Source organism: Oryx dammah, unplaced genomic scaffold, assembly GCF_014754425.2.
Source record: "Oryx dammah isolate SB20612 unplaced genomic scaffold, SCBI_Odam_1.1 HiC_scaffold_17, whole genome shotgun sequence".
NCBI classification, from domain to species: domain Eukaryota; kingdom Metazoa; phylum Chordata; class Mammalia; order Artiodactyla; family Bovidae; genus Oryx; species Oryx dammah.
This window is the reverse complement of record NW_024070201.1, coordinates 50,772-71,528: the sequence shown is the minus strand read 5'-3', so window position 1 is coordinate 71,528 and position 20,757 is coordinate 50,772.

Sequence of the window (20,757 nt, the reverse complement as noted above, 5' to 3'; positions counted from 1 at the left end):
AGAATGTTCCTTCCAGAAATGAAGTTAGAGGAGGTGTGGAAAAAGTCATTAGCTGCTCCTGCTGCAGTAAAATCTAATTGGGAGGGTTCCATGGTCTGAATCTGGTTATGAAGTTTCCCTAAATCTAAACCAATATCTGAGCTGTTCCAGACACCTGAAACATGAATTTTAATTTTTTCCCAGTCATAATCTGTCTCGTTTACTTTCAAGGGTGTAACACATATCCACCAATAGTCGGCATGACAAGACAATGCCAATTTCACTCTTAAAGCCCGTAATTCAGTCCCAATATGCATTATAGCCTCTTCTAGGGCATCTACCCTCATTTCTAATTTTCTGTGTATAGCTTCCTGTGTTGCCAGCATTAAAGAGACATTTTTAGATATAGTATCAACATATTGGGCAGTATGTACTTGTTGGTTCAATGATATTACCGCCACAGTAACAGAAGCAATTGCAGCTATTAAAGCTGATATTCCTAAGGTAAGTAAGCCCACAAACCGTCGTGTTCACATTAAATCTTGCAGTTGTTGTAGCACAGAAGACCATAATTATCATACCAACAAGTAGTTACAGTTACAGGCACCATAATATAGGGTGGACGTTTTAACACCACAAAAGAGCAAACATTATATTGAGGAGTTAAACAAGATGAAAGTATACATTGTTCACAAGTCACTGCATTAGGTCCACCTGAATGATTCATTCGTATATTAAATCTTCCAGAGCCATTAGTGAAACGAAAACATAAGGAGATGGTAGACAAGGTAAAATAGAGTAAGTAGTGTCATTATCTGGGTGAGTGAAAGTAACAGGGGCAGTAGCAGCAAGAGTTCTCCAAATTTCTGGCTGCCAAAAGGTTCTATTTTTAGTTGTATGGAACAACATAGTGGGAACAAATTGACTATGATGCCATCTAGTGGCTGCTAGCGGCCAAGGAACTGAATATTTCCAATTGTCCAAACTATTGATGAAGTCAGCGCTGGACCTGACCTGGATTTGGGTTGTTCTAGTCCTGAATTGTATAATTTCCTCCTCCTGGTATTCTGTAATCAATTCTCAAATTATAGGTACAAGGTTTCCAAGTCATATACCCTAAATGCTCATCTATAGTTTTCCCTATGATATCTGAGGGAGCAACATTGTCACAATCTGGATATTTTGGTGGAGCTTTGAGAAACAAGGATTCATAGGGGTCAAGGACCCCGGGCATATGAGCTTGTAATAGGCAAACTGACTGATCACCTTTAAATGCAAATTTTGACGTTGGGGAGTCTGTCAGAACTACTTTTTTAGAGACTCCAACACATCCTTCCTTGGTAATAAAATTTCCTGTATGACCAGAAGGAAAATTAAAGCAAACAGGAAAATCACCTGTTAGTTCCCTAAAGGTATAATTGAAATTAATAGGGTATTGGTCTTTGACATAGGAAGTATAAGATCCTTCCAGAAGGTGAAGTTGGTCTGTCTTGACCCTTATAGAGTCACTACTCCACGTGACTACTTGAAAAGTTGGGGGACCAGGGAAATATGCTCAATAATTTTCTGGAGTGGGAGAGGATGTGGTTACCTGGCAAGATAGTAAAGTAAGCATGGCAATAAACACTTTCTCAGGGGAGGCTGAAGATCCCTGCAAAGAAGCTATCCCCTGTGCCTGGTGACAGAGCACCTTAATCTGTCCCCAGGTGGGTATACAGGCTAGTTGGGTTGCCTGAGCTGGGCGTCCTGGTGGTCTCCTGAAAGGCAAAGGATTAGGGGGAACAATATCTTTTATACAAAGTTGTGACATTTGTCTGGTGGGTGGGTCCATTTCACTGTTCATCCAGGGTCTCCGATGTCAGTTGTCCCAAGGTCAGCGGCACTTCCCGTACTGGTGGAGGGAGTGGAGGTAGGGGACGCTTCTTTCTTTTCAGGGGTCGCGGCAGTGGAGGAAACCGGTATCCAGGGAGCTGAGACATGGTGAATCAGTCTGTCTGGGACCCAAATCGGAGAGTCTGCATCCTGTGGAAAAATACAAGCATATCCTCAACCGCTGGTTAACAATGGATTGGGACCTTTCCATTGTCCGGAGAAGAGGTCCCTCCATTTTACTAATGGTTTTGCATTTGATTGCTCTGGGCACCAATGGCGAAGAATTGCAGTGTTTCCGGATGAATCACCATTTAAGTAATTTATTACAAAGAGAGCATGTTGCAAAATCTGATGGGGGCAACTACACTTTAATTCTCCTTTTTTTAGTTTTTGAATATGGATTTTTAGTGTTTGATGTGCTCTTTCCACAATGACTTGTCCCTGCGGATTATAAGGGATGCCAGTGTTATGTTTAATTTGAAACTTTGTACAAAATTGCTGAAAAGATTTAGAAGTGTAAGCAGGGGCATTATCAGTTTTTAAAGCTTTTGGCGAGCCCAGATATTAAAAAAAAAAAAAAAGTAAAGAGATGTTGTGTTACATCTTTAACTGCTTCCCCTGTACGACCACTTGCAATAATGAGAAAAGATATTCACAGTTATATGAACAAAAGACAATTTTCCAAATGAAAAGACATGAGTTACATCCATTTGCCAGAGTGCATTAGGTTTGAGACTGTGAGGGTTAATTTCCATAGGCAGGCTATTCATGGTAGCAGGGCAATGTAAACAAGAAGGAACAATCTCTTGTGCAGATTCTCGAGGAATTTGAAACTGGTATCTTAAGGCGGTGGCATTCTGATGATAAAGTGAGTGAGAAGCTCAGGCTTCTTCAAAAACAGAAGTCACTGTAGTCCTGGTTAGTGAATCTGCCAGGTCATTGAAAGAATTTAAAGGGCCAGGCAGACCGGAATGAGCCCAAATGTGGCCAATGAAGAATGCTCGATTTCTTTTCCAAATTTGCTGCTGTAATCTAGTTAACAAATGAAAGATAGCAGTTTTGTTTTCCGGCAGAACTGCAGTCTCAATGTGTGGAAGCAGCCTGACCACATACTGAGAGTCAGAGTAAAGGTTAAATTCCTCCACTGCAAACATAACAAAAGCCTCTATAACAGCTGTGATTTCAGCTCTTTGAGCTGAAGTTTCTTGTGTTTCCAAACTTTCTGATGACTTCTTGTAACTATGGAGGCTTTACTGTTTGCTGACCCATCAGTAAAGTCTATCTGAGCATCTGGAATAGGAGACTGTTTGCATCTAACAGGAAAAATAACTGGATGCTTAGACATAAAATTTAACAAAATATGCGAGGGTAAATGATGCAAGATTTGACCACAATAATTTCCTATAGCAATCTGCCAATCATCATCAAACATTAGAAGAACATCAAGCTGTTCCTTATGATATGGAATTACAATCTCTGACGGCTCTTTACTGAAAAATTCAATGCTCCGTTTCCTTCCCTTTAGTATTAATGTGGCAATTAAACAGGGATAAGAATCCACGACTTTTTTTAGTTTGGGTGGGAAAATGGATCCATTCTAGAGGGTCGCTTTGCCACAGAATTCCCGCAGGTGCTGTTGGAGTAGCTAGACAAAGGAACTGCCAAGTTACCGTCAAATCAATTCTTTTTACATAACTATTCAATAGGGCTGTTTCTACTTTGCCTAGGGCTTCCCGAGCCTCAGCAGTTAATTGTCTTTTAGAAGTTGGATCGGGATCCCCATGCAAAATGTTAAAAGAGGTTTCAATTCGTCAGTGGTTAATTTTAAATAGGGTCTAATTCAATTAATATCACCTAAGAATTTTTAATAATCATTTAAAGAAATAAGATGGTATTTTCTCAATTGCAGTAGGGCATGAGTCACTGTTTCTGAATTTATGACTCTTCCTAAGTATATTATGGGCAGATTGATTTGAATTTTTTCTGGGGCAATTTTTAGACCACTGTCAATGCCTGGGTCAAATCTTGGAGGACAGTTTGTAAATGAGCTCTATAAGGATGAGCTATTAAAGTATCATCCATATAGTGAATCGTATATACTTGTTCATATTTAATCCTAGTATCTTCTAAAGCGGCATTAACAAATTTCTGGCATAGGGTGGGGCTATTTTTCATTTTCTGAGGCAAAACCTTCCACTGAAACCATAAGTAAGGCTGTTTAAGATTTTCTGATGGCAGGCTAAAAGCAAATCACTTTTTGTCTTCAGCATTTAAAGAAATGGTGAAAAAGCAGTCTTGTAAATCAATTACAATTATATTATATCCCTCTGGAATGGCTACTGGAGAAGGGAGCCCAGGTTGTAAGGCCCCCATATCCTCCATCGTGGCATTACTTGTTTTTAAATCCTGTAAAAGCCGCCATTTGCCAGACTTTTTCTTAATAACAAAAATAGGAGTGTTCCAGGGGCTATTGGAGGGCTCGATATGTCCCAATTGTAGTTGTTCAAAGATTAACATTTTGGCTGCCAATAATTTTTCTTTACGCAGAGGCCATTGTTCCACCCACACCGGATCTTAAGATTTCCACGTAATGGGGTCGGCAGCAAAAACAATGGCCCCCATTATAAATTTGGATAGCTCAATCCAGTACTTAACTTTTGAGGAGTTGGGTAAATTAGCTCAATTATTCATGTCTGTTCTTTACCCAATCCTTTTGATGGATCATAGCCCATCTGCAACATTTGAGAGGTCACTTTATCATCAGGGCTAAAAAGTAGTACTCCCATTTGAGACAGCACGTCCCTCCCAGACAGGGTAAAGGGGAGCGAAGGAACAACATAAGGTTGGAAAGTTCCACAAGTATCCTCAAATTGCCAATCTAAAATTTTTGCACTCTTAGCTACTGCGGGAGCTCTTCCTAACCCTACCAACTCATTTTAAGTGGTATGTGTTGGCCAGGAGCTGGGCCAGTCTTTCCCAGAGATGCAAGAGACATCTGCTTCTGTGTCTAATAGCCCGATGATAGAATTGCCACTGACGAGAATAGTTTTTGTAGGGCATTTCTGAGTAATATCTGTTACCCAAAAAAACCATATCCTTTATCCTGCCTTTCATTTTGGGTAGCTGTATGCCCAATTGCATTGTGGTAAGACAAAAGTAAAAGTTGGGCTATTCTCTGTCCCTGATGTATTTGGAAAGTCTTAGTTGGGGGTGAAATCATTATCTGAATTTCTCCTGTATAATCTGAGTCAATTACTCCAGGGATAATGGTAAGACCTTGCATAGCTAAGGAACTTCTGCCTAGTATAATTCCTACTAAACCTGTCGGCAATTGGCCTTTAACTCCTGTAGGGATTTTTATAGTGGGGCTATCTGGTGTTAATATTTTTGAGGTGGTGGAACTGAGGTCCAGGCCTCCGCTGCCTGGGGTTGCTCTGATGAGTTCTGCGATGGGACAAAGGGAATGAATGGGTTCAGTTAGGCTGCCCCAATTGTTGCCGGGGCCTGGGCCTGGCCCTTCAATCCATTTCCCGACTGCTGGTCAGGGCCCAAAAAGTTTCTGTTTCTGTGGAATCTCGACCTGCAGTCTTTTATCCAATGATATCCTTTTTGGCAGCGAGGACAAAGAGATTTTGGGACGAGAAAATTTTGCAGAGCAGACACAGCCGGTGGGGTGGAATTTGGCTGATAAGAGCCGGCTGTTTTTTGAGGACAGGTATGGAAGATATGTCCCTCTTGGCCACAGGAAAAACAGCTTTTAAGAAAGCTATTTCTACCTTGGTTACTGGGGTTGCTCTGCGCTGTGTTATTTTTATTTGTAAAGAAGGATTGTACTGCCTGCTGATAAGAATTTCCTTTCATTGCAGCAGTTATGGCAACACCGTGCATCATTGAGGGTCCTATATCTGCACATTGCCTGATATAATCTTTTAAAGTTGCAGTTTTCTTTATGGGATGTAAAATAGCCTGGCAGGTAGAGTTAGCATTTTCAACTGCTAGTTGTTTTGTCACTATATTAGCTTCTTCAGAATTAGAAATTACTCTGTTTACCACCTCTGCAAGCCGTGAGAGAAAATCTTCATATAGCTCTTCAGGTTTTTGTTTGATATTAGAAAAGAAAGAGGTGGTTGAATCATTTCCTTCAGGCAATGATCGCCAAGCCACAGTAGCACAGGTGGCTACTTGTTGAAGGGTCATTTTATCTAGTTTCACTTGTTCTGGAAGTAAGGCATATTCATTACTCCCTATCAACCTATTTCTTACAATATGTCTTGGACCATATATTAGGTTGCTATCAGCCTGTTTTGGGGCTAGGTCCTCATCATCAGTTCTCCAAAGTATGAATTGTCCTCTAGATAAATAAGCTTTAGCAACTGCCTTCCTATCATAGGGTGTCATCCATCTGGCTACTAAAATTTCTAATAATTGTAAAGTGTATGGGGCCATAGGCCCACACGAAGCATAAGGATGTTTTACTTCTTTTATCATTTTCATTTGAATGGGTTCCCATTGGATGGCTCCTGCCCCTTCCCCTCGCCTGCTATCAAATATTACAGGAAAGCAAGCTTCCAGGTGGGAATGAAAGTCATCTTTGGTGATAGAAAGGACCCTTCACCGGGGATCTCCTAGTGGGAGCCCTTCACCCCGATAGGGAGGGGGGCAGAGGAGGGCTGTAATATGCCATATTTTTGTCTTCATATTCCGAAGAGCTTTTAACTGTTTGATGTTTAGATCTTATGGATGTTTTAACTGGAGAGGTCTCCCTTAAGCTCCTAGGGGCATATGGCCTGATAGGAGACATTTCTTTTCAGCTCCTGAGAGCAGAAGACCTAATTGGGGAAGTTTCTCTTGAATTTCTAGGAGCAGTTGGTCTAATAAGGGATATTTCTCTTAAACTCCTCAGAGCAGGTGGTCTCATTGGGGAAGTTTCTTTTAAACTCCTTGGAGCATCTTTATTTAAGAAAGGCCAATCCTCATCAGAGTGATATTGAGTTATTTTTTCTTCCAATTTCTCCTCATCTGAGGGCTGGTTTCTAATCTCATCCCTATTATTTATCTTTTCCTGGGCAGTCATTGCAGCTATCATTCCATTTAACTGCCAATAGCTAGGTAAAGCCTCTTTTTCCTCCTTTTCTTCTTTTATAGCTACACTTTTTTCTACACTTTCTTCTTTAAGATGTACCTTTTCAGATTTGGGAGCAAGATCTAAAGCATCTCTAATTATTTTCCATAAAGAAAAGGCATCTGTAGGCATTTTTTTCTGAGCCATGTTCAACATGGCAAGATTTTAGTTGTTTTCCTACTCTCTCCCAGGTATCTAAGTTGACAGTGCCCTCCTCTGGAAACTAAGGACACTGTTCTTTTACAAATGAAAAAAAAAAAAAAAGAATGAATGTTACTTTTCTTAACTTTAATTCCTCTTTTACTTAACCCAAGCGCAAGATTACTCCTATAAAAAGCTGTCTTTCTTTTGACTCACTGTTACCCATGTCGGAAAATTAAGATTTAGTAAAGAAGGTTTAGTTTCTTCCTTGTCAAAATTTTTACCTTTGTCAAGGGGGTTTTCTTTCAACCTGTAGAAATTCTGCCTTGTCAAGGTTTCAACCCCTGCCAAGGGGGGTTTCTTTCAACCGGTATACCCTTTACTAAGCGGGGGTGTGTGTTTCTTTCAACCTGTCGGTTTCTTTCAACCCTTAAAATACTTCCCACTCCTTCAAACCCTACCTATCTTATGCACGGGGCTCCTAGGAACCTGAGTGGTGTCCTATCCGTTCCGAATTACTGAGCACTTCTGAGACCTACATTCAAATAGCCTGTTCCGGGCACCACTTGCCAAGGTCCAGCCCCAGGGATTCCAGGGAATTTCAAGCGGGGATGAAGTTGGAGTCTGGGAAAGGACTATTAAATTAGAAATATAAGAGGTATTAGGAAAAAATAGTGTAGTAGGAAAATTTATGGAGAAAAGGAGCTGAATAACTTGGTTTATGCACAAAAGTAATGAAACCTCAGAACAAAAGGTTTGCACCATCTATGTTAGGCCACTGGTGCCCGCTTGAATAGCGGAGGGTGCCCCGCCTTGGGCTCCCTCTCGCGTGGGTCTCAGAAGCCAGGGCAAGTAAGTAGACGTGGTGACCCTCAGTGCTCCAGATGAGAATTCAGCCTGAAAAGGAGAGGGAGGGAGACGGAGAAAGAGAAAGAGTAAGTCGGCACGGGGGGAGACAGATTTCCAAGAAACCAGTTTGAGAAGCTGGTCTCAGAAACTGGTCCATTCTTTATTGTCCGGAAAATCTTTTTATACTTTTGGTTGTACATAGAGATCAATGGATAATGCAAAATTATGCAGCATCAGTAGCCCTGACTCTTATTGAGACCAGGCTTTTACTCGGCATACCTAGCTGTATACACAAGTCTTAGGTGATTTACATCATCTTCTGGCCAGAAGGCCAATTAATATTTTACAGCCCTTTTCTGATAAGGGTCTGTCAACCAGAAGACTTATTTGCCTTAATAGTGTTGTTCTTCCCAAAGTCTGGTGCTACTCTCAGAAAATACTAAATAAAGTTACTTTCTTCCATAGCAAGGACACAATTTATAAAAAAGAAAGAGGAGTAAAGTAGTTTATAACAAAGAAAATTCATTAATTTAAAAATCCAGTGTTGCTAACACAAAAAACTACTATATCCCTTTTTCTAGATTGCAATTACATTGATTAATATCCTTCAGGTGCCTAAAAGATAAAGAATATGGAGGCCTGGCATCAGTCATTGACTCAACAGTGAAAACCCTCTACCAATATAATTCTTAGCTTTTGAGAAAAGGCTCTGTATGTTTAAGATGCTTTAAGCTTCGTGCCTCTCACAGTTGGGGGGCTGTAAACAATCACAATTTGTAAAAGTCTGGGGGAACCTGTCAGGCAAGATAGAGAGCCATCAGAGGGATTTGAGCTGAAACATTCCTTCATATGCAGGAGACCAGTTGGAGCTCTAAGTTAACTTTTTCCAGAGAAAGATGGTCGGGGATAGCCCCCTGTAATGTCAGAAGAGTATAGTATAGCAGACAGTAGAAAGACAGATTTTGGTTTCGGGGTAGATGCTCAGTCAGAGAATCCCTTGAGACCTGACTTGCTTTGCCCGTCAGGTCTCTCCACATGAACTTGTCATGGGTGGGATCTCCCATGCTGGATCCTGGCACTGCAACATAACCGTCTCCACTTGACAAGAATGGCGAGGGTCCCACCACAACTCAAAAAGAGCCCTGGTTTTCCCTCCTCTTCTCGAGATGAGGGTCCATTTCCCTGCTTCAGCGGGAAAGGAATCCTGACGTTCCAGTCGCACCTCAAGAGGAGGCAGTCTCAACTTGAAATTCGAGAGGAACTCCAGGGGTCGTGCCACCATTCCAAAAGACCCCGATGTCCCATCCACTCGAGAGAAACCTGATTTCCCTGCACTGACTCAACAATCACCCCGAGGATCGACTCCAAACATGATGGCAGGTGTGACAGTCCTGTGGCACATCGAGAGAAAGCCACAGATCCCTATGTCAACTCGACAGGAATTCTGATACTGCTGTGACAGCTCGAGAGGAAAGCTGACTTGCATGTCTCCACCTGAGATGAGGCCTGACTCCACAGTGGAAACTCCATAGGAATCCCAAGATCCATGTCAGCACTGGAAAGGAACTCTGAGTTTCCGGCCTCAAATCCAGATGAGAATCAGGGTCCTGGCAATGACTGGAGAGGAATCCTGACAGGCCCCTCACAACTTGCATGGAGACTTGACTTTCCTGAGGCAACACGAGCGGTTCCCTGAGGTCCCCATCGTAACTTGAGAGGAACCCAAATTTTCCTGCCGCAACTCAAGAAAAACCAAGAGATTCTCCCCTCAATGCTAGATGAGGCCCTTTTATGTTGCAACATCTCGAGATAAATGGACCTTCCCTCTTGAGACTCAGAAATGTCCTTGACACCCTGAATGCAACACAAGAAGTTACTGGATATACCCATCTCCACTTGAGAGGAACACCGAGGGTCCCGCCACAACTCAAGAATAGACCCATTTTTCCCACCTCATTTCGAGATGAGGGTCACCTTCCTGCTTCATCAGGAGAGGAATCCCGGCGTTCCTGTCGCACTCAAGAGGAGGCGGTCTCAACTTGACACTCGAGAGGAACTCCAAGGGTTGTGGCACAATTCCAAGAGACCCCGATGTCCCAATCCACCCCAGAGAAACCTGATTCCCTGCAATGACCCGACTGTCACCCCGAGTATCAAACACGATGGCAGGTGTGAGAGCCCTGTGGCACCTCGAGAGAAAACCACCGATCCTTATATCAACGTGACAGGAAGCTTGAGACTACTTTGACAGCTCGAGAGGAAAGCAGACTTGCATGTCTCCACACGAGATGAGGCCTGACTCCCCTGTTGAAACTCCAGAGGAACCCTGAGATCCATGTCAGCACTGGAAAGGAAGCCTGAGTTTCCGGCCTCAACTCCAGATGAGGAACTAAGACCCGGCACCAACTGCAGAGGAATCCGGAGAGGCCCCACGCAACTCGCATGAAGACTGAACTTTCCTGAGGCCCCATGAGCGGGTCCCTGATGTCCCCATCGTAACTCGAGAGGAACCCGAGTTAACTGTCATAACTAGAGAAAAACCAGGAGATTCTCCCCTCAATGCGAGCTGAGGCCCTTTTCCGCTGCGGCATCTGGAGAGAAATCCCACCTTCCATAATGAGCCTCGAAAGGGTCCTTGACACCCTTAATGCATCTAAAGAAGTTCCCCAAAGTACCAGTCTCCACATGAGAGGAACACCAAGGGTCCCACCACAACTCCAGAAGAGCCCCATTTTTGCCTCCTCTTCTGGAGATGAGAGTCCATTTCCCTGCTTCGTTGGGAAAGGAATCCCGGCGTTTCCGTTGCACCTAAGAGGAGGCAGTATCAACTTGCAAGTGGAGAGTAACTCCAGGGCTCGTGCCAACATTCCAAAAGACTCCAATGTCCCAAGCCACTCCAGATACACTAGATTCCTCTGCACTGACTAGACTGTCACCCGAGTATCAACTCACAACACGATGGCACGTTTGACAGCCCTGTGGAACCTCGAGAGAAAGCCACTGATCCCTATGTCAACTCGACAGGAAGCCTGACACTACTGTTACAGCTCTAGAGGAAAGCTGACTTGCATGTCTCCATATGAAACAATGCCTGACTCCCCTGGTGAAACTCCATAGGAACCCCGAGATCCATGTCAGCACTGGAGAGGAAGGATGAGGTTCTGGCTTCAGCTCCAGATGAGGACCTAGGACCCAGCAGTGAATGCAGAGGAATCCCGAGAGTCCCCTCGTAACTCGCATGGAGACTGGACTTTCCTGAGCGAACAAAAGCAGGTCTCTGAGGTCCCCGTCATGAATCGAGATGAACCCCGTTTCCTGCCGCCACTTAAAAAAAACCCAGGAGAGTCTCTCTTCAATGCGAGACGAAGCCCTTTTCCGGGGTGACATCTCGAGAGAAATCCCACCTTATCTCTTGAGCTTTGAAAGGGTCCTTGACACCCTTGATGCAACTCAATAATTTCCCCGACATACCCGTCTCCAATCGAGAGGAACACCGAGGGTCCTGCCACAACTCAAGAAGAGCCTCGTTCTTCCCTCCTCATCTTGAGATGAGGGTCCCTTTCCCTGCTTCATCAGAAAAGGAATCCTGGCATTCCTGTAGCAACTGAAGGGAGGAGGTCTCAAACTGAAAGTCCGGAGGAATGCCATGGGTGGTGCCACCATTCCAAAAGACCCCGATGTCCCAATCCACTCCAGATACACCTGATTCCCCTGCACTGACTCCACTGTCATTCCAAGTATCGGCTCACAACACGATGGAAAGTGTGACAGCCCTGTGGCACCTCGAGAGAAAACCACATATCCCTATGTCAACTCAGCATGAAGCCTGGCACTACTGTTACAGCTGAGAGGAAAGCGGACTTGCATGTCTCCACACGAGACGAGGCCGACTCCCCTGTGGAAACTTCATAGGAACCCCGAGGTCATGCCAACATTGGAGAGAAACCCTGAGTTCCCGGCCTTCGCTCCAGATTAGGACCCACAACATGGCAATGACTGCAGAGGAATCCGAGAGGCCCCTCACAACTCGCATGGAAACTGGACCTTCCTGAGGTAACACGAGCGGGTCCCTGAGGTCCCAGTCATAACTCGAGATGAACCCTACATATCCTGCTGCAAAGGGAGAAAAACCAGGAAATTCTCCCCTCAACATGAGATGAGGCACTTTTCCAATGTGGCAGCTCGAGAGAAATTGCACCTTCCCTTTTGAGCCTCCAAAGAGTCCTTGACACCCTGGATGCAACTCAAGAATTTCCCCAACATACTCGTCTCCACTTGAGAGGAACTACAACAGTCCCGATACAACTCAAGAAGAGCCCCGTTTTTCCCTCCTCATCTCGAGATGAGGGTCCATTTCCCTGCTTCATCGGGAATGGAATCTCGATGTCCCCATCGCAACAGAAGAGGAGGCGGTCTCAAATTGAAAGTCGAGAGGAGCTCCGGGGGTCGTGCCAGCATTCCAAAAGACCTTGATGTCCCAATCCACTCCAGAGACACCTGATTCCCTTAAACTGACTCAAATGTCACCCCGAGTATTGACTCACAACACAATGGCATGTGTGACAGCCCTGTGACACCTCGAGAGAGAGCCACCAATCCCTATGTCAACTCGACAGGAAGCCTGACACTACTATTACAGCTAGGGAGGAAAGCAGACTTGCATGTCTTCACATGAGATGAGGCCTGACTCCCCTGTTGAAACTCCATAGGAACCACGAGATTCATGTCAGCACTGTAGAGGATCCCTGAGGTTCTGACCTCAGCTCCAGATGAGGACCTAGGAACTGACACCTACTGGAGAGGAATCCCAAGAGGCCCCTCGCAACTCACATGGAGACTGGACTTTCCTGAGGCAACACGAGCGGGTCCTTGAGGTCCCCGTTGTAACTCGAGAGGAACCCCAAGTTTCCTGCTGAACTCGAAAAAAACCAGGAGATTCTCCCCTCAACATGAGATAAGGCCATTTTCCACTGCAGCGTCTCAAGAGAAATCCCACCTTCCCTCTTGTCCATCAAAAGGGTCCTTGACACCCTGGATGCAACTCAAGAGGTTCCCCAACATGCCGGGTTCCAGCCCCCATGGATCCAGGGAATTCAAAGCAGGGTCGGAGTCGGAGTCAGGGAAAGGACTATTTAATTAGAAATATAAAGAAAGATTAGGCAAGAATAGTGTAGTGGGAAAATTATTGGAGAAAAGACGCTGAATAACTTGGTTTATGTGGAAAACAATAAAACCTTGGGACAAGAGGTTTGCACCATATACATTAGGCCACCAGCGCCTGTTTGAATAGCGGAGGGTGCCCCACCTTGTGTTCCCTCTCTCATGGGTCTTAGAAGCCATGGCAAGTACGTAGACTGGTGAGCCTCCGTGCTCCAGATGGTAATTCATCCTGAAAAGGAGAAGGAGTGAGAGGGAGAAAGAGAGAGAGAGATTCGACACAGGTGGAGCCAGATTTCCAAGAAACCAGTTCGAGAAGCTGGTCTGAGAAACTGGTCCATCCTTTATTGTCCAGAAAAGCCTTTTATACTTTTGATTGTACATAGAAATCAATGGATAACACAAAATTATGCAGCATCAGCAGCCCTGACTCTTATCGAGACCAGGCTTTTTCTCTGCATTCCTAGCTGTATACACAAGTCTTGGGTGATTTACATCTTCTTTGGGCTAGAAGGCCAATTAACATTTTACAGCCCTTTTCTTATAAGGGTAATATTGTTGTTCTTCCCAAAGTCTGGTGCCACTCTCAGAAAGCACTAAATAAAGATATATTCTTACATAGCAAGGACACAACAATTTATAACAATGAAAGAGGAGTACAGTGATTTATAACAAAATGAAAATTCATTAACTCAAAAGTCTAGTGTTGCTAACATCAAAACTACTATATTCCTATTTCTGCATCCCGATTACATTGATTAATATCCTCTCAGGTGCCTAAAAGATAAAAGATATGGAGGCCAGGCAGCAAATATTAACTCAACAAACTCTTCACCAAACTAATTCTTAACTCTAAAGGCTCTATATCTTTAAGATGTTTTAAGCTTCGTGCCTCTCACGGTTGGGGGGCTGTAAACAATCACAAGTTTTAAAATCTGGGCAGACTGCTCAGGTAAGTTAGAAAGCCATCAAAAGGGTTTAAACGGAGACATTCTTTTTATATGCAGGGGACTGTTGGAACTTTAAGTTATATTTTACCAGAGAAAGGTGGTCGGGGAAAGCCCTCTGTAATGTCAGAAGAGAATAGTATAGAAGACAGTAAACAGACAGATTTGGTTTCAGGGTAGATACTCAGGCAGAGGACCCCTTGAGACTTGACAGGCCTTGCCCGTCAGGTCTCACCGCATGACCTTGTCAAGGGTGGGATCTCCTGTGCTGGCTCCCGGCACTGACATACCTGTCTCCACTGAAGAGGAACACTGAGGGTCTCGCCACAACTCAGCAAGAGCCTCATTTTTCCCACCTTAACTCGAGATGAGGGTCCATTTCCCTGCTGCGTTGGGAGAGGAATCCTGGCCTTCCCATCACACCTCAAGAGGAGGCTGTCTCAACTTGAAAGTCGGAAGGAACGCCAGGGTTCATGCCAGCATTCCAAAAACCCCGATGTCCCAATCCACCACAGATACACCTGATTCCCCTGCACTGACTCGATTGTCACCCCGAGTATCAACTCCAAACACGATGGCATGTGTGACAGTGATGTGTCCCCCAGAGAAAAAGCCACTGATCCCTATGTCACCTTGACAGGAATCCTGACACTACTGTTCCAGCTCGAGAGGAAAGCGGACTTGCATGTCTCCACACAAAATGAGGCCTGACTCCCCTGTTGAAACTCCATAGGAACCCCGAGATCCATGTCAGCACTGGAGAGGAACTCTGAGGTGCCGAGTTCCAGCCCCAGTGGATCCAGGGTTATTCGAACTAGAGACGGAGTCAGCGTCCTAGGAAAAACCTATTTAATTAGAAATACAAAGAGAGATTAGAAAAGAATAGTGTAGTAAGAAAATTTGTGGGAAAAAGAGGCTGAATATCTTGGTTTACATGGAAAACCAATAAAACTCCAAGACAAGGAATTTGCACCATCTACATAGGCCACCAGCGCCCGCCTGAATAGTGGAGGGTGTCCTGCCTGGGCTCCCAATCACGTGCGTCTTGGAAGCCAGGGCAAGTTAGTAGACATGGCAAGCCTCCACACTTCAGATGGGATTTCAGCCAGAAAAGAAGAGAAAAAGAAAAGACCACATGGGGAAAACCAGTCTTTCCAGGAACTGGTCAGTCTTCTTTATTTTTCAGGTTTGCTTATATACTATTTGTTATACATTGAAATAGAATACAAAGTCATGAGGGTTCAGAAGACCTGACCTTTATCAAAATCAAGTGCTTCATATAAATATATACGAAAGGTCTTAGGTGGCTTTACATCATCTTCTGGACATAAGTCCTGCTGACATTTTATGACCCTTTCTTTCTGATAACGGTCAGTCAACCAGAAAACTTATTTCCCAGGGGTGAATTTTCTTAAACCAGGCACCATGCTCCTAAGGTACCAGATAAAGTTGCATTCCTATAGGGTGAAGGTGCAGTGCGTTACAATCGAGAAAGGAATTTACTTAGCCTAAGGTTTAACATGATTAATACCAAATATTAATACTTATTTCTCTTATATGCTATTTATATTCATTAATGTGTATAAGGGCAAGGAATATGGAGACTTTACTGCAAATTTTGGCCCAACAAATGAAAACCCTTCACCAGTATAATTTCTAATCAACCCACCATACTTATAATTCCTAACTTCTCAAAATAATCTGTATTTAGAATGTTTATAGCATCTCGTGCCTATCATGGTTGGGAGGCTGTAAACAATCACATATGGCCGGAAGAACCTGCTCAGGCAGGCTAGAGAACCTTCAGAGGAGTTTGTAAGTTGAAACACTCTTGTCATGCCCAGGATGTTTTACTGACTGGAGCTGCAAGTTAACTCCTTCTATGAGAAAGGTGGTGGTGGACAGTCCCCCGTAAAGTCAGAGGTGTAAGTCAGAGCATAAAGCAGTAAAGGAGGCAGACTCTGGTTTTGGAGGTAGATGCTTGGGAACAGGGTGTCTCCTGAGGCTCTATCCCGCCTTTCCCTATGCCGAAGAAGCCTCCTTCCTCATGACCTTTGCCATGGGCAGAGTTACTCACGCTGGCTCTTGGCACTGAGGTTCTGGCCTCAGTTCGAGATGAGGACCTAGGACCCTGCACCCACTGGAGAGAAATCCTGAGAGGCCCTAGCAACTCGCATGGAGACTGGACTTACCTGCGGCAACACGAGAGGGTCCCTGAGGTCCCCATCGTAACTCGAGAGGAAACCCGTTTCCTGCCGCAACTCGAGAAAAAACAGGAGATTCTCCCCTCAACAAGAGATGAGGCCCCAAGGCGGCATCTCGAGAGAAATCCCGCCTTCCCTCTTGAGCCTCGAAAGGGTCCTTGACACCCTGATACAACTCAAGGATTTCCCGAAATACCTGTCTCCACTCAAGAGGAACACCAAAGGTCCAGCCACAACTCAAGAGAGCCCCATTTTTCCCTCCTCATCTCGAGATAAGTGTCCATTTCCCAGCTTCCTCGGAAAAGGAATCCCGGAGTTCCCTTCACACCTCAAGTGGAGGCGGTCTCAACTTGAACCTCAAGAGGAACTCCAGGCGTCATGCCACCATTCCAAAAGTCTCTGATGTCCCAATCCACTCCAGATACACCTGATTCCCCTGCACTGACTTGACTGTCACCTCGAGTATCAACTCACAACACGATGTCACATGTGACAGCCCCTTGGCCCCTCGAGAGAAAGCCACAGATCCTTATGTCAACACAACAGGAAGCTTGACACTGCTTTTCCAGCTTGAAAGGAAAGCCGACTTGCATGTCTCTACACGAGACAAGGCCTGACTGCCCTGTGGAAACTCCATAGGAAACCCCGAGATCCATGTCAGCATTGGAGTGGAATCCTGAGGTTGCTGCCTCAGCTCCAGATGAGGACCTATGACCCAGCACCGACTGCAGAGGAATCCCGAGAGGCCCCTTGTAACTCGCATGGAAACTGGACTTTCTTGAGGTAACTTGAGCAAGCCCCTGAGGTCCCCATCGTAACTCGAGAGGAACCCCACATTTCCTGCCACAACTCGAGAAAAACCAGGAGATTCTCCCCCTCAACGCGAGTTGAGGCCCTTTTCCGTGGTGGCGTCTTGAGAGAAATCCCATTGCTGGGAGCTAGCACAGGAGATCCCATCCATGACAAGGTTATGCAGAGAGACCTGACTGGCAAGGCGAGTCAGTTCTCAAGGGGTCATCTGCCTGAGCATCTACCTGTTTAAACCAAAATCTGTCTGTTTACTGTCTGCTATACTCTATTCTGCTGACATCACAGGGGGCTATCCCCGACCACCTTTCTCTGGAAAAAGTAAACTTAGAGCTCCAGTTAACAGGCTCCTGCATATAAAAAGAATGTCTGGGCTTAAACCCCTCTGATAGCTTTCTAACTTACTTGACTGCTCTGTCCGGATTTTTACAAATACACTTGTGAATTGTTTATGGCCCCCAACCACGAGAGGAACAAAGTTTAAAACATGTTAAAGTTATAGAGCCTTTTAGAGATAAGAATTAGTTTGATTGTTGAGTTAATGTTTACCGCCAGGCCTCCATATCCTTTATCTTTTATGCACCTTGGAGGATATTAATCAATGTAAACAGGATACAGAAATAGGAACATACTAGTTTTGATGTTAGCAACATTAGACTTTTGAGTTAGTGAATTTTCTCCTTGTTATAAATCACTGTACTCCTCTTTCCTTGTTATAAATTGTGGTGTCCTTGCTATGTAAGAATGTAACTTTATTTATTGTTTTCTGAGTGTGGCACCAGACTTTGGGAAGTGCCGGGAGCCAGTGTGAGGAATCCCGCCCATGGCAAAGGTCATGAGGAAGGAAGCCCAACAAAACACAAAGGCGTGATCTGGCTTTAGGGGTTCCCCCTGAGTTTTCCTGAACATCTACCCCCCAAAAAAAGAGTCGGCCTGATTTTATTTTGCTGTGCTTTCCACTCTCCTTCCTCTAAAAGGAATTAATTTAGGGTTCCAGTTAACCTTGTCCTGCATACGAAAGGAATGTTTCAGCTCAGACCCCTTTGATGACTCTCTAACTTGCCTGACAGGTTCCCCCGGACTTTTTGCAGCTTGTGAATTGCTTACAGCCCCCCAACCGCAAGAGGCACAAAGCTTAAAGCATCTTAAAGATACAGAGCCTCTTCTAAAGAGCTAAAAATTGTACTGGTGATGGGTTTCACTGTTGAGTCAATGGCTGCTGCCAGGCCTCCATATTCTTTATCTTTTAGGCACCTGGAGGATATTAATCAATGTAATTGGGATATAGAAATAGGAATATAGTAGTTTTTTATTTAGCAACACTAGACATTTGAGTTAATTACTTTTCTCTTTGTTGTAAGTCACTGTACTCCTTTTACTTGTTATAAATTATTGTATCCTTGCTATGTAAGAATATAACTTTATTTAGTGCTTTCTGAGAGTGGCACCAGACTTTGGGAAGAACAACACAAATAAGTCTTCTGGTTGACAAACCCTTATCAGAAAAGGGCTGTAAAATGTTAATTGGCCTTCTGGCCAGAAAATGATGTAAATCACCTAAGATTTTGTATACAACTAGGTATGCAAAGAGAAAGCCTGGTCTCGATAAGAGTCAGGGCTGCTGATGCTGCATGGTTTTATATTATCCATTGATCTCTATGTACAAAAAAAGGTATAAAAGGCCTTTCTGGACAATAGAGGATGGGTCAGTCGATGGACTGTTTTCCCCCGTGTCCTCTTTACTTTATTTTCTGGCTGAATTCCCATCTGGAGTGAGGAGGCTCACCACGTCTACTTACTTACCCTGGCTTTTAAGATCCATGCAAAAGGGAGCCTAAGGCAGGGCACCCTTTGATATTCAAGTGGGCGCCAGTGGCCTAACGTAGATAGTGCAAACTTCTTGTCTTGAAATTTTATTGGCTTTTCCCATAAACCAAGTTATTCAGCATCTTTTCTCCACTAAATCTTCCTACCACACTATATCTTCCTAACCACTCTTTATATTTCTAATTGAATAAATAAGTTTTTCCTCACCACCCCATGCCCACTTTGAATTACCCTTGATCCACCAGGGCTGGACCCCAGCAGGGAAGAACAACACTATTAAGACAAATAAATTCTCTGGTCGACAGACCCTTATCAGAAATGGACCGTAAAATGTTATTTGGTCTTCTGGCCAGAAGATGATGTAAATCACCTAAAATTTGTGTATACAGCTAGGTATGCAGAAAGAAAGCCTGGTCTCCATAAGAGTCAGGGCTGCTGACGCTGCATAATTTTGTATTATCCATTGATCTCTATGTACCACCAAAAGTATAAAAAGAATTTATGGACAATGGAGGAGGGGCCAGTCACTGGAAAGACTGGTTTTCCCCATGTCAAATCACTCTCTCTCTCCCTCCTTCCCTCTCCATTTCAGGATGAATTCCATTCTGCGGTGTGGAGGCTCACCATGTCTACTTACTTGCCCTGGCTTCTAAGGCCCATGCGAGAGGGAGCCCAAGGCCGGGCATCGTCCGCTATTCAAATGGGCACCAGTGGCCTAACGTTGATGGTGAAAACCTCTTGTCTCGAAGTTTGATTAGTGCTCCATGTAAACCAAGTTATTCAGCCTCTTTTCTCAATAAATTTTCCTACTACAATATACTTCAGGGGTCATGCCACCATTCCAAAAGACCCCAATGTTCCAGTCCACTGCAGATACTCCTGATTCCCCTGCACAGACTCGACGGTCACCCTGAGTATCGACTTGCAAGACGATGGCAGGTGTGACAGCCCTGTGGCACCTCGAGAGAAAGCCACCGATCTGTATGTGAACTCGGCAGGAAGCCTGACACTGTTTTCCCAGCTCGAGAGGAAAGCAGACTTGGATGTCTCCACATGAGACGAGGCCTGACTCCCCCGTGGAAACTCCAGAGGAACCCCGAGATGCATGTCAGCACTGGAGAGGAACCATGAGGTTCTGGTCTCCACTCCAGATGAGGAACTCGGCCCCAGCAGCAACAGGAGAGGAATACCTAGTGGTCCCTCGCAACTCGCATGGAGACTGGCCTTTCCTGAGGCAACACGAGTGGTTCCCCGAGGTCCCCATCATACCTCGAGAGAACCTCAAGTTTCCTGCCACAACTCGAGAATAACGAGGAGATTCTCCCCTCAACACAAGCTGAGGCCCTTTTCTGCTGTGGCGTCTCGAGAGAAATCCCATCTTCCCTCTTGAGCCTTGAAAGGGTCCTTGACATCCTTGATGAAACTCAAAGAATTTCCTGAAATACCCGAGTCCACTTGATAGGAATGCTGAGGGTCCCACCACAACTCAAGAAGAGCCCTGTATTTCCCTCCTCATCTTGATATGAGGGTCCATTTCCTGCTTCATTGGGAAAGGTATCCCTGCATTCCCGTCGCATCTCAAGAGGTGGCGGTCTCAAGTTGAAAGTCGAGAGGAACTCCAGGGGTCGTGCCACCATTCCAAAAGACCTCGATGTCCCAATAATCTCCAGATACACCTGATTCTCCTGCACGGACTCGACTTTCACCCCGAGTATTGACTCACAACACGATGGCACTTGTGACACCCCTGTGTCACCTCGAGAGAAAGCCACAGATCCCTATATCTACTCGACAGAAAGTCTGACACTACTGTTACAGCTCGAGAGGAAAGAGGACTTGCATATCTCCACAT